The 12,699-nt window shown below is 41.2% G+C and overlaps 1 protein-coding gene across 11 annotated transcripts in view; it reads right to left on the bottom strand.

Moving 5' to 3' along the window:
- Window positions 1-12,699, bottom strand: part of DAB1 (DAB adaptor protein 1) — a 665,352-nt gene that overhangs the window by 226,830 nt on the left and 425,823 nt on the right. For all 11 annotated transcript variants that reach the window (XM_074961667.1, XM_074961662.1, XM_074961656.1 and 8 more), the window contains one exon: window positions 4,457-4,602. The gene's annotated coding sequence lies outside the window, so the exon portion shown is untranslated. The remainder of the gene's footprint in view (window positions 1-4,456; window positions 4,603-12,699) is intronic.

Raw genomic sequence — 12,699 nt, 5'->3', positions numbered from 1 at the left:
TTTAACAAAAATGATTCTCGCCTTATTCTTTGTGTAAACTTAACAGAGCCCTGATATCATGTAAGTTTCAGAATGACTATATACATTGTGGATAGTAAGTCATTTTCGAGTATGCTAGCATTCTCAAAAACTATTTTGATTTGCATCTATGACCTTTACAGCTAATGACTGATCTGTGCATCTTAGTTACAAAAACAGCTACCCTCATTTCACCTTATGTTCCTGTCCCCTTATGTTCCTTAAAACAAATAAATCAGTATGTTGCCTGATTTAAGTACCTAACTGCCAGTCATTTTGCTGTTTCCCTTTTCTCCCTCAGTCCAGCCTCCATAACCCCAGTGATGCAGAGTGGTGGTTAAATTTTAACGATATGTAGCACCCAGAGTGATAAGCTAAGTTAATAGTTATAAACAAATAACACAGTTCACCATAACACCGTAAAATAGGTTATTTGCCTCTGTGTACATTTTTGCAGAGCCAATCAAGATACTGGTGCTTTTTACTAATGCAATACCATTAGTACTTAATGGTGGAAAGCACAGGAGAGCAATATACAGCTTACAAATAAGAGTAAAATGTGAAAATCTTAACAATACAGGTTTATCTTCCTCATGAATTACCTATGCAGTTTGTTCTATTATATAAGACCCATTGTTACCACATCTGCAAATTACTTCCCTGATCTATTAACTAGAATGGTAGAAATGCATTTTTCTGTCTTATTCCCTGGAACAAGCAGAATACATCTGTCTAAACTGTTAAGTCTAAACCAGTAACAAGACCAAGATATTTCCAGAACATAATCATCAACTCCCTAAAAATATACAAAAGAATGGTTGGAGAAGAGGGGGGTGATTTAACTACTGCATTGATAGTACAATCTGAATGTATATGAGGAATTAATAAAGATCTGGGAAGATTTTTCTAGACTTACTCCAGACCTCTCCAGGTAAGAATATTCTGTAATGTTCTATAGGACCTAAAGAACAACCTAAGGACACCACAAAACTCGTACATGTAATTATAAGAACTACAAACATTCTTTGTAACTTAGCTACTCCAAAGCACAGATTTCTGTCACAGCCCTAGCACCCCGACCCCTTGCTCCCTGCAAAAGGTAACTCCCTACTCATCTGGCTTTGTGGTTGCACATCACAGTTTCTAACAATGTTTGATAAATAACAGAACTATTTTTTATTTAATTGTATCCACCCTCCCCAATCTGTCTTTCTTGTGGAACGTAGTTCATACTTAAACAAAGCCTATGAGTTAAAAAGGTCTTACAGTCTGGAGGATCATGAGAGAAAAGGATGGAAGTCTCTTTCATATGCCATTAATTCTGAGAATTGAGGACAACACCTGATATGGCTGGTAAATAGCAGAAGCTATTCCCATTATGTTCTCATTAATAATGCACCACTTGCTATGAAAACCTGTGGTAAATCATGTTTAAATTACTGCACGATAGATATTTAAGTAACATTAAGATTTTGACACAAACAACAAAAGCAAGGAAATTAAGTCTGACATTCCAGCTTTATCTCATCCCGTTGCTGCCTAAGCATTCTAGCCACATGCATGGCTGGCAAAGCCCCATGGCCTTTATTCACTTAAAGTTCTTGGTGTGGAAACCAATCCAGTTTCACAAGAGCTCCCACCTGTCAGGCTGGATTAGTCTTCATGTCTCCCCCATCTCATCTCAAATCCTCTACACATCACTGAGCCCTGACTCTAGAGAAAACTGTACGGGTGAAATTCTGTCCCCACTGCCTTCAGTGTGCTTCAGACGTGTTCCAGAGCCCTGCAAAATCACTGAGAGTATATCCATTGATATCAGTGATCTCTGGATCAGGTTCTTTGCATTTTATATGAAGAAGACCACCTCATCTTCATTATAATGGCTCCTTGCTGAAAAGCTGATATAATGCCTCCCTCAGACCCTTCTGCTCCTCACTGGCTCCCTGATCTACTGCACCCTTTTTTCCAGTCTAAGTCACCCACAGGATTTTCTACCACTTCTACCCCCTGGAGCAAAGGCCCACCCAACAGAGTCCTAAGCAGGTACCTTCTAATGAGAAATCTCCCTATCCTCCTTGCATACTCTTCAGTTGCTTAAGCCATTGACCGTACGACTCAGGAACACAGAATCCCTGAACCATGCAGCCTCCCATGGCTTTCTGCTCTGTGGAGCTATTGATCCCCACAAAAGCACACAGAATGGCAAAAGGAGAAACTATGACAGCAAAATGGTGGAGTTGTGCTGTATCTGAAAAACAGGGAAATTATACAGCAGTATAGGCGGCTGCATAATTGCATAGGTCTGAGGCCTTGTGTTCTCAGTGTGCATGTGTACGCATGTATGTTTAGCTCCCATGAAAGTTCAGTGAAATTGTGTGTATGTATTGTGACAAAGTTCCTGCTCTACCTTGGGTGGGTCTTGTCTTATTGGCGGATTTGCTCCCCTTAGAGCTTCACGGCAGCCCTCAGCTTGGCCGTTTTTCTGAACCCACAGTCCAGGTCGACTCCTCCTGTGTGTGACCACGAGTTGGGAGGATTTGGGGGGAACCCGGGCCCGCCCTCTACTCCAGGTTCCAGCCCAGGGCCCTGTGGAATGCAGCTGTCTAGAGTGCCTCCTGGAAAAGCTGTGCGACAGCTACAACTCCCTGGGCTACTTCCCCATGGCCTCCTCCCAACACCTTCTTTATCCTCACCACAGGACCTTCCTCCTGGTGTCTGATAATGCTTGTACACCTCAGTCCTCCAACAGTCCATGTTCTCACTCTCAGCTCCTAGTGCCTCTTCCGCCCAGCTCCTCACACACACACCACAAATTGAAGTGAGCTCCTTTTAAAAACCCAGGTGCCCTGATTAGCCTGCCTTACTTGATTCTAGCAGCTTCTTGATTGGCTGCACGTGTTCTAATCAGCCTGTCTTAATTGTCTCGAGAAGGTTCCTGATTGTTCTGGAACCTTCCCTGTGACCTTACCCAGGGAAAAGGGACCTACTTAGCCTGGGGCTAATATATCTGCCTTCTATTACTCTCCTATAGCCATCTGGCTCGACCCTGTCACAGTATGTATATCAAGAGTAAAACTTACCACTCTGATCTAAAATCAGCCTTGAATTACCTCAGATTGCTCATTACTTGAAGGTATTGTTTTTGTGAGAAGAGAAGGGAAAGGGGGGAAAAGAAAAAAGAAAAGAAAGACCCTCACAAAAACTGTAATTAGGGCCCTACCAAATTCACGGTCCATTTTGGTCAATTTCACGGTCATAGGATTTTTAAAAGGGCAGATTTCATGATTTCAGCTATTTAAATCTGAAATTTCACAGTGCTGTAATTGTAGGGGTCCTGACCCAAAAAGGAGTTGTGGAGGGGGGGGATTGCAATGCTATTGTAGGGGGGAGTTGTGGTACTGCTACCATTACTTCTGTGCTGCTGCTGGCGGCGGCGCTGCCTTCAGAGTCGGGCAGCTGGAGAGCGGCAGCTGCCGGCTGGGATCCCAGCTCTGAAGGCAGAGCCACCGCCAGCAGCAGTGCAGAAGTAAGGATGGCATGGTATGGTATTGCCACCCTTACTTCTGCACTGCTGCCTGCAGAGCTGGGCTCTCAGCCAAAAGCCGCCACTCTCCAGCCACCCAGCTCTGAAGACAGCAGTGCAGAATTAAGGGCAGCAATACCGCAACCCCCTAAAATAACCTTGCAACCCCCCTGCTACTTCCTTTTGGGTGAGGACCCCAAATTTGAGAAACGCTGGTCTCCATGAAATCTGTATAGAGTAGGGTAAAAGCACAAAAAAGTCCAGATTTCACAGGGGGGGACCAGATTTCATGGTCCGCGATGCATTTTTCATGGCCATGAATTTGGCAGGGCCCTAACTATAAGGAAAATGACACAAACAAGCCATTCTAAGACACTGGGAATCATAGGGCATGTCTACACTGCAGGGGGAAAAAAAACAAACCCTGGGGCAGCAGGTCTCAGAGCCCAGTTCAATTGACTCAAGCTGGCACCACAGGGCTCAAAAGAGCCACATATTCCCATGTGGGCTACAGCCCGAACTCTGAGATGCTCCCCTCATCACTGAGTTTCCGAGCCTGGGCTCCAGCCTCAGCCTGAACGTCTTTAGTCCCATTTTTTTTTTTGCCTTGTAGCATAAGCCCAGCGAGCCCAAGTCAGCTGACTCAGGCTCTGAGACTTGCTGACGCAGTGGATTTTTTTGTTTGTTTGTTGTTTGTTTGTTTGTTTGTTTTGCAGTGCAGATGTACCGAAGGGGCCGAAGTCCCACTGAAAGTCATTGGGACTTAGACTCCTAAGCTACATGGCCATTTTTGAAAACTGTATCCAGGAAGTATGAATTAACAAATCAGTTCAGGATTTTGAAAAGACTTAGAATTGTGCCCCTATAGATGGTGCTCTTTTTCATCTGTTTTCATACAGTGCACACAGAACTCACCTGTAACCACGCAGAAGTGGGGAGTAGCACCCGAGATACAATCCACCCTGTGCTCAGGTCCCTACAGAGGGAGTCCACACACTCCAATCTCAGTACTCTCCACGCAGGCCATCAACCATGTGTGAGGGGCAGGTCTTTCTTCAGGTCTGCAACGGAAATCAGTGGGAATAGGGTGTACTTATCAGAAAGCAGAATTTGGCCTTTAACATAAAAACAAGTAATAAAAAACTTTTTCAAACTTGCCTGTGCAACCTTAATCCAGACCCCTTATGTGCATGTTTTAAGATACAGCCTCTAATTACAGGATTATTATACTATTTTTTTTCTGCAAGGGACAACCCTCTATTAAATTATGCATTTTCTGATTACAACTGTTCAGAGCCTGATGCTGGAGAAGCTTCAAGTGGAGAAAAGACCACAGGAAAAAGTGTCAGGTAATCCTGAGATAGCGCCATGCTCTACCACCCAAGGAAGATTTCATTCTGAATCTTCTTCACATGCTATTTGATTGGAAGATTTTTTTTCCCTAGGGATCAGCTTCAGAGACAGATGCATTTTTCTTACCTGCCTCATTTTAATTAGTTGTATAGATCAGTCAGTTTTAATGTTATGGTTTATTAAAATTTAATCCCACAGTCAAGAATGGAAGGGACCCAAATGCATAAGCAAAAACCCATGAAGGTCCACAGCAAGCCACCCATTGGCCTGCTACTTTTCCTAAGAGTCTGCTCTCACACAAGACACATGAAATCACACAGGTCACACATAAGAAAACGGATGGCTTACAGCCCTGAAGGACTCCATGGAGGACGAGAGCTTTTTACAAGTCAAATGAATGTGCTGAAAAGCTACCTCGCAGGTCACTCAATCCCAGCTTTCTATATGGAGGAAAGATCTGCAGATGCACAACAATGGCCTTCTGAAGTTTCAAGCATTACTCAGGTATAAGAAAGATGATGTTGTACTGAAGCATAAAATTGGTATGGTAAAACAGCCTCATAAAATTCTATTTAACCAGTCAGTCACCTAGGGTGAGTAACTTTGTGAGTAAAATATTCATTTATTCATCATAATCAACAATATATTAGGATTACCTAATGGCAGGGAAAAGCCAATCTCACTGACATCACAGGAGTCATCTAATACCCAAAGTTTTAAATTTGGATAAGAACATAAGAATGGCCATACTGGGTCAGACGAAAGGTCCATTCAGCCCAGTATCCTGTCTACTGTCAGTGGCCAATGCCAGGTGCCCCAGAGGGAGAGAACCTAACAGGTAATGATCTAATGATCTCTCTCCTGCCATCCATCTCCACCTTCTGACAAACGGATGCTAGGGACACCATTCCTTACCCATCCTGGCTAATAGCCATTAATGGACTTAACCTCCATTAATTTATCCAGTTCTCTTTTAAACCCTGTTATAGTCCTAGTCTTCACAACCTCCTCAGGCAAGAGTTCCACAGGTTGATTGTCCGCTGAGTGAAGAACTTCCTTTTATTTGTTTTAAACCTGCTACCCACTAATTTCATTTGTTGGCCCCTAGTTCTTATATTATGGGAACAAGTAAATAACTTTTTCTTATTCACTTTCTCCACACCACTCATGATTTTATATACCTCTATCATATCCCCCCTTAGTCTCCTCTTTTCCAAGCTGAAAAGTCCTAGCCTCTTTAATCTCTCCTGATATGGCATCCCTTCCAAACCCTTAATCATTTTAGTTGCCCTTTTCTGAACCTTTTCTAATGCCAATATATCTTGTTTGCGATGAGGGGACCACATCTGTATGCAGTATTCAAGATGTGGGCGTACCATTGATTTATATAAGGGCAATAAGATATTCTCCGTCTTATTCTCTATCCCTTTTTTAATGATTCCTAACATCCTGTTTGCTTTTTTGACCGCCGCTGCACGCCGCATGGATGTCTTCAGAGAACTATCCACGATGACTCCAAGATCTTTCCCCTGATTGGTTGTAGCTAAATTAGCCCCCATCATATTGTACGTATAGTTGGGGTTATTTTTTCCCAATGTGCTTTACTTTACATTTATCCACATTAAATGTCATTTGCCATTTTGTTGCCCAATCACTTAGTTTTGTGAGATCTTTTTGAAGTTTTTCACAGTCTGCTTTGGTCTTAACTATTTTGAGCAGTTTAGTATCATCTGCAAACTTTGCCACCTCACTGTTCACCCCATCTCCAGATCATTTATGAATAAGTTGATTGGTCCTAAGACTGACCCTCGGGGAACACCACTAGTTACTCCTCTGCATTCTGAAAATTATCTGAAAATTTATTCCTACCCTTTGTTCCCAGTTCTCAATCCATGAAAGGATCTTCCCTCTTATCCCATTTAACTTAATTTACGTAAGAGCCTTTGGTGAGGGACTTTGTCAAAGGTTTTCTGGAAATCTAAGTACACTATGTCCACACGATCCCCCTTGTCCACATGTTTGTTGACCCCCTCAAAGAACTCTAATAGATCAGTAAGACATAATCTCCCTTTACAGAAACCATGTTGACTTTTGCGCAACAATTTATGTTCTTCTATGTGTCTGACCATTTTATTCTTTACTACTGTTTTAATTAATTTGCCCAGTACTGAAGTTAGACTTACCGGTCTGTAATTGCCAGGATCACCTCTAGAGCCCATCTTAAATATTGGCATTACATTAGCTATCTTCCAGTCATTGGGTACAGTAGCTGATTTAAAGGACAGGTTACAAACCATAGTTAATAGTTCCGCAATTTCACATTTGAGTTCTTTCAGAACTCTTGGGTGAATGCCATCTGGTCCCAGTGACTTGTTACTGTTAAGTTTCTCAATTAATTCCAAAACCTCCTCTAGTGACACTTCACTCTGTGACAATTCCTCAGATTTGTCACCTACAAAAGACGGCTCAGGTTTGGGAACCTCCCTAACATCCTCAGTAGTGAAGACTGAAGCAACAAATTCATTTAGTTTCTCTGCAATGACTTTATCATCTTTAAGTGCTCCTTTTGCATCTCGAGCGTCCAGGGGCCTCACTGGTTGTTTAGCAGGCTTCCTGCTTCTGATGTACTTAAAAAACATTTTGTTATTACCTTTTGAGTTTTTGGCTAGCTGTTCTTCAAACTCCTTTTTGGCTTTTCTTATTACATTTTTACATTTAATTTGGGAGTGTTTATGCTCCTTTCTATTTACCTCACTAGGATTTGACTTCCACTTTTTAAAAGATGTCTTTTTATCTCTCACTGCTTCTTTTTCATGGTTGTTAAGCCACGGTGGCTCTTTTTTAGTTCTTTTACTGTGTTTTTTTAATTTGGGGTATACATTTAAGTTGAGCCTCTATTATGGTGTCTTTGAAAAGTGTCCATGCAGCTTGCAGGGATTTTACTCTAGTCACTGTACCTTTTAATTTCTGTTTAACTAACCTCATTTTTGCATAGTTCCCCTTTCTGAAATTAAATGCCACAGTGTTGGGCTGTTGAGGTGTTCTTCCCACCACAGGAATGTTAAATGTTATTATATTATGGTCACTATTTCCAAGCAGTCCAGTTACAGTTACCTCTTGGACCAGATCCTGCGCTCCAGTCAGGACTACATCGAGAGTTGCCTCTCCCCTTGTGGGTTCCTGTACCAGCTGCTCCAAGAAACAGTCATTTAAAGTATTGAGAAATTTTGTCTTTGCATTTTGTCCTGAGGTGACATGTACCCAGTCAATATGCAGATAATTGAAATCCCTCACTATTACTGAGTTTTTTATTTTCATAGCCTCTCTAATCTCCCTTAGCATTTCATCGTCACTATCGCTGTCCTGGTCAGGTGGCCGATAATAGATCCCTACTGTTATATTCTTATTAGAGCATGGAATTACTATCCATAGAGATTCTATGGAAAATGTGGATTCACTTGAGATTTTTATTTCATTTGATTCTACATTTCCTTTCAGATATAGTGCCACTCCCCCTGCACCGCATGACCTGTTCTGTCCTTCCGATATATTTTGTACCCCGGAATGATTGTGTCCCATTGATTGTCCTCACTCCACCAGGTTTCTGTGATGCCTATTACATCAATATCCTCCTTTAACATGAGGCACTCTAGTTCACCCATCTTATTATTTAGACTTCTAGCATTTGTGTACACACACTTTAAAAACTTGTCACTGTTTATCTGTCTGCCCTTTTCTGATGTGTCAGATTCTTTATGTGAATGTGTCTCGTCTGATCTGGCCCATACTTTATCCTCTTCCATCTCCTCTCCTGACTAAAACCTAGAGAATCTCTATCAATAGACTCTCCTCTAAGAGAAGTCTCTGACCGACCCATGTGCGCCTCTGCAGCAATCGGCTTTCCCCCATCTCTTAGTTTAAAAACTGCTCTTCAACCTTTTTAATGTTAAGTGCCAGCAAATGAGCCTCTAAGCATGAACAGGTGTTAGATAATCACATCCTAACAAAATGCAAGGAAGAAAAGCATGGGAAAGTTTTCACCAGATATAAATGAATTATATTGCAGCAGAAGCCTGAAGTCTCCATTACAGTGAATTGTCTCACCTGCCTGCACTGCACAGTCTCAGAAGCAATTCTTTAAAAAAAAGTTTGTGGTGGACAGCAAGGGTGTGAATGGCCTCTAGTATTTGTATTTCAGAACCTCTGATTTGTTTGTACAAAATTCATTATTAGTTTGTCTACAGATTATATTAATGCTCCAGGGAATCATACATGGGGCTGAAATGTCACAAGATCCAGTGTGTTTGAAAATCCCAACCCTAATGTTTAAAAGATTTAGCCCATTCAATTGATTAGCACACTGTTAAATTGTTGTGCATGTGAGTTAGCAGTTATAAAAGCTGCATTCTGCACCCAACAGAAAGTGGATGGGTGGTACATTTAATCATCAATAATTCCAGTTTGAAAGTCGTTCTGATGAACAAAATACTATATGTTAATAGCACACCATACTTAGGGTGGACAGAATCTTTTACTCTTCACTCTCTTATATCGTGGGCTGTTTTTTCTAGATTTTCTTCCATGTTATACTTTTGAAATGGGCTGTGACATCCTGTTGATTTGAAGTCTTGAGAGATAAAAATGGTAAGAAATGCTTTTTTTAAAAAAAAAGGCTCCATTCTTTTAAATGATTAATTTTATTTCTTTTGAAAACCGTTTTTCTGGGTGTCCAAACCAGGATATTTCTTTGTAAATGTTGCATATTGTTTTGAAACCACCAAGCAGACCTCATGAGCTCTTTCTAGTAGAACACAGAAATAGTATATGGGCAAAAACTTTTCATTGAGGTTCTTTAAAAAACAAAATCACTTTCAGGCAGCCATTATTGACAATAACCCCAAAACTCTCAGAGTCAGAAGTACACCGTACACTGAGCCCAACATCTGACTTGGTGTTCACAGGTAAGCACATTACTCATCTGCAGTTCTACTGTATGCTGAAAATTAATGTGACTCCTTTCACATTAAAAACCATCACCTTTATCCATTGATTTACACACTACGGTAACTCTTTTTATAGGCTCAAGTAACTCTCCTCTATGGAAAAACCCAGACGCAGATCAAGAAACACTGAGGTTTCTCTCAGAGAGTTTCCTATAGTTCTGCCAAGTGGGTAGATTTGGCCACTAAATTCTATGGGTCCCTCCAAGGGGGGGGGGGACTGTGATGCCTCCTGATAAGATTCATTCTAACAGGTCTGCCCTGCCAGTTGTTGCCTATGGACTACCCCAGCAGAGAAGATGCTCCAGTCATGAGTTATCAAGCTGCATTAATTTCCAAGTGGATTCTTCATAAGGGTAAGGTGGTGGCTGTACCTTTCCCAGGACCTTTCACTCTCTCACACACTCACAGATCTCTCTGGGGCTGGGGGAAAGGAGTGATACATCAGTCAGCTGACTTCCTCTTCTGCAAGGGCAGACAAAGATTCACATCTCTGGATATGAAGCCACATGGCGCCATCTGGTCCATAGTGAATACATTTATCTCCAAACTATTCTTAAATAACAATATCGGACATGAAACTAGAGAAATATTTTTCACTTGAAATATTTAAAGCCACAACAGTAGAACAATTTTCTACGCTAATCAGTGCAAAGTAACGCACATTGGAAAACATAACCTCAACTATACAGACAAAATGGTGGGGTCTAAATTAGCTGTTTCCACTCAAAAAAGAGATCTTGGTGTCATCATGCATAGTTCTTTGAAATTGTCTGCCCAATGTGCAGTGACAGTGAAAAAAAGATAACAGAATGTTAGGAACCATAGGAAAGGGACAGACAATAAGACTGAAAATACCATAATGCCACTGTATAAATCCATAGTATCCCCACACTTTGAAAACTGTGTGCTGTTCTGGTCACCCCATCTCAAAAAAAGATATATACAAATAGGAAAATGTGCAGAGAAGGGCAAAAAAAGTGATTAGGGGTCTGGAACAGCTTCCTTATGAGGAGAGATTAAAAAGACTAGGAACTGTTCAGCTAAGAAAAGAGATGACTGGGGGGGGGGTATGATAAAGGTCTGGAAAATCATGAATGGTGCAGAGAAAGTGAATGAGGAAGTGTTGTTTACCCCTTCACATAACAAAAGAACCAGGGGTCACCCAATGAAATTAATAGGCAGCAGGTTTAAAACCAACGTAAGGAGGTACTCCTTCCCACAACAGAGTCACCCTGTGCAAAGCGTTGCCATGGGTGATAGTGAAGGTCAGAAGTATAACTGGGTTCAAAAAAGAATTAGATAAGTTCATAGAGGATAGGTCCAGCCATGGCTATTAGCCAGGATGGTCTGGGATGCAACCCCATGCTGTGGGTGTCCCTAAACCTCTGACTGCCAGAAGCTGGGACTGGATGACAACTTGTCATCTGTTCCTGTCCATTGAAGCACCTGGCACCAGCCACTGTTGAAAGACAAGATACTGGGCTGGAAGGACCAATAAGTCTCACCCGGTATGGTCATTCATGTGTAATTATGGGCACATCTTCACTGGCAACGTTAAAGCACTCCCGCAGCTTGTGCAGTCACAGCACAGCTCTGGGAGACAGCTCTCCCAGCACTCTAAAAAAACCACATGCACGAGGAGCGTGGCTTCCAGCGCTGGTACACTCTCTATACTGGCACGTTACAGCGCTGAAACTTGCAGCGCTCAGGGGGGTGTTTTTGGACACAACTGAGCAAGAAAGTTGCAGCGCTGTTAAGTGCCAGGGTAGACAAGCCCTACGTTTAACAAGTTTTTAGTAGAAAAGTAAAAATAATTTCTTTAGTATAGCATACCACCACATTTAGCAAACTTCCCTGCAAGAAACTGAAACCAATCACACTCCCCTTTTAACCTCACTGTGTGTTGTTGAAAGGCTAACCATCTTAATGCAGACATTTTCCATACACCCTGCTCCAGTAATTGTTCACATGCTGGAGGGACACACCCCATACTTTAGCAAATACTGATACAGACCTTCATAATATGATACTTTCTCTCTTTTCTTACATGCTCTGGGAACAATGAAATGGTTAACAATATTTACATTTAAAGGATTATTACTGGCAGTTGAGTTAATGCCCATTAAAATGAATGGGACAATTCACACATTGGAGCTACTGTTTCAGGGTCTATTCAGATTCAGGCAGACATTGCCACACCATTTGTACCTGAGGCACATTTTGAAGTCTTTCCCTGCAATCACAAACACTGAAGACTTACTGAGATGCTGAAGAACAATTAAGACGTCTGACCCATGAAAAGTCCTTGAAGGGGGCAAGTTCCACACTTCGAGAAATGTGGGTGTACAGTGTTAAAAATAATTTGTAGTTCTACACTTTCACCAATAGATGATGCCAGCAATTTCAACACTTTACTTAGTCTAAGAAAATTATGTATATATGTATGTATGTATGTATATAAAATATAAAAAAGGAAAAGGAAATATTTTTGAACTGGTGTCAGTCTAAGTTCTAAGGAATTCCAGCTGCCTGTGACTTCTTCCTTGTTGTATTTTTATTATGATGAGAAGGGACATACACATAATATTAATATTTTATCTTCTAATATTACTTATATTCTATAAAACATGAGATAAAGATAAACAAGATCATAAGCACACAGAAAGAAAGGAAAATAAATAAAAAGTATGCAAGGAAAGGAAAGAGAAGGTAAGAATATTACTCCCATATAATCCTTATAAACTTTTTTAAATTAATTAGCACTATTTGTTCACACTACATGTTAAAAACTATGCTGAAGAG

The sequence above is a fragment of the Natator depressus genome, chromosome 8 (genome assembly GCF_965152275.1).
Source record: "Natator depressus isolate rNatDep1 chromosome 8, rNatDep2.hap1, whole genome shotgun sequence".
Taxonomy (NCBI): Eukaryota; Metazoa; Chordata; order Testudines; family Cheloniidae; genus Natator; species Natator depressus.
Note: the sequence above shows the minus strand (reverse complement) of the source record. Positions and strands in the feature narration are given on the sequence as shown.